Source organism: Hipposideros armiger, unplaced genomic scaffold (assembly GCF_001890085.2).
Source record: "Hipposideros armiger isolate ML-2016 unplaced genomic scaffold, ASM189008v1 scaffold_21, whole genome shotgun sequence".
NCBI lineage: Eukaryota > Metazoa > Chordata > Mammalia > Chiroptera > Hipposideridae > Hipposideros > Hipposideros armiger.
Genome location: NW_017731371.1, coordinates 6,797,842 through 6,800,162, shown reverse-complemented (window position 1 = coordinate 6,800,162; position 2,321 = coordinate 6,797,842).

The following is a 2,321-nucleotide window of genomic DNA, read 5'->3' as shown; positions in this document are numbered from 1 at the left end:
CAGCTAGGTAAATCATTGCTATTCACCACAACACTCTTTAAAACACCATCTCAAAAGAGTTTTCTAGCTGCTGTAACAACCAGAGTCAAGAGGACGTTCAGCTGGAATCTGAGATGTGGGTTCAAGTGAGAAGCTATAGCCTATATTTCCAAGAGATAAGTCATGTGGCATTTTATAAGTCTGGAATAAACCAGTATTATGGGCCTATTTCAGGGAGTGATGGCCAAGACACCTGATTACATGACTGAAATATTGGACGCTTAGGATTAAAGGAAGCAATATTAATAGTAAGGTAGAGTAAGCTCCATTTTGCAGGTGCACCTGTGTCTGGGGGACTTGCAGGAAGCTTTTCCATGCAAGGGCAGCATCCTGTAGGGACTGCTGTGTAGAGGGGGAGCTGCAACGGAAGTCAGACTTCATGGCCAGTATAGGCAGCAGCTGGATCTCCTGGGGGGTTGGAGGCTTCCTGCTGAAACCCCTCAGTGGACTCTTTCCAACATGCTAGGGGAAGATAATGTTCCCGTTGAGGAGGTGCTTATGGCTGAGGAGCTGTATCGTCTACCGGAATCCCCCTCTCTCCTCCTACCCTGTGGCAGCGCTGTTGGAGCTGAGCACTCTTTGTGTGGGCTCCTGTCCAGACGAGAGGACCTTCTATTTGGTGTTGCTGCAGCTGCAGAGAGAAGAGAGTCACAGTCCTTGAACACAAGGGGGCCACATGCCAGGGTCTCCTCTGCCAGTGTCGTAGATGTTAGGGTGTACTAGCTGATGCAGAGTGAACAGCTGCTCTCGCTGTCCACTCTACGAAGTGGAGTCCTCATCCCAGGACTGTGGCTATTTAGGGTCTCTTGTTGTTCCATATAAATTTTAGGATTATTTCTCCTAGTCCTGTAAAAGGTGCCATTGGTATTTTGATAGGGATTGCATTGAATCTGTAGATTGCTTTGGGTAGTATAGACCTTTTAACGACGTTAATTCTTCCTATCCATGAGCACGGTACATCCTTTCATTTATTTGTGTCTTCTTCAATTTCTTTCTTCAATGTATTGTTTTCAGAATACANGCCTGGCTGTGTGTCTTCCTGCATCAAATGTGGTGTCTGGACATGTCTTGCCCATGTTGATAAAACCCTTCGGGGAGTCAAAGAATGTCAAGGTGGGGCCCTGTTCCTTGGGCCTGTGACCCTCCCTTGGGTTCCCACCCCAGCCCCTGGGGTACCGACTTGCTGACCTATGCACCTTGGAGCAGAGATCGGCTCAGTCTTTCCTGGGGAATAACCGTCACTTACTCCAACCCCATGTGTAGTTTTACTTTAAAACAAATCCTATTTTGTTTGTTTTGAAGTGGCTGTTAGTGATGTAGGTCTGAACTTACTGACATCAAAAGATACCATGGTATAGGTGAAGTGGAGAAATGTGCCCCCAAACCGTGTATCAAGCTTGTCTTCTGTAGTTAGCCCCTTGGCACCTGTGCAGAGTTGCGGGGGCTCATGGAGGGTGGTGTGAGTATTTAAAGGTTAACTTGGAGGACGAATGGGGTTATTGGGAGTTAAGACTCAACACATTTCTGAAGTGTTTCATTTTCTTAAGCTGTGGGTATGTGTTAACCCCTTGCGTACATTTGACGACTGAGACTCCTCATGCACTTGCTTTGTCTAAGACAATATTTAACATGTACACTCTTGTTCATTTTAGAGTAGTTTGTATCAGTTTAACAAAAGAAACAAGTACAGTATTTCAGCGAATCTTGTCTGTGATACATTGCCAGAAATAAGGAATATATTTTATGAAAGTGATAACAAAAGTTTTCATGAAAGTGACTTTGGCAAAAAGAGAAAAAAGCAAGGTGGCGATATCAGAAATATTATAAAACCAGCACGTGTGCTTGAGTATAACAAAGGTATGGGAGGCGTTGATAAATGGATCAAATGTAGCATGCTTCCCTGTTATGAGAAAATGTGTATAGGGATATAAGGAAAATTTTTTTATCTAATAGACATAGCCTTTTATAATGCATGTTTTATATTCTAAAATCAACTGCACAACCAAAACAGGCATTGTTTGTTTTTGTCTAGAGTCAGCTCAATACTATGTATGTCACTGACTTTTTAGAAATAAATGAATTTTTACATAAAATCTACTGCTTTTACATATTACTCCAAGTACCCCCAAATTAAATCTGTTCCATATGCAAAATTTGTTCAAATAAATTGGTACCCAAGGGGTTAACGTAAAATCAGAAAAATGCTGCTTTAGAGAAGTCAACTCTTGGATGCTGATATATATCTTAATTTAACACAGTTCTCAGTTCATGAAAGATGCTCA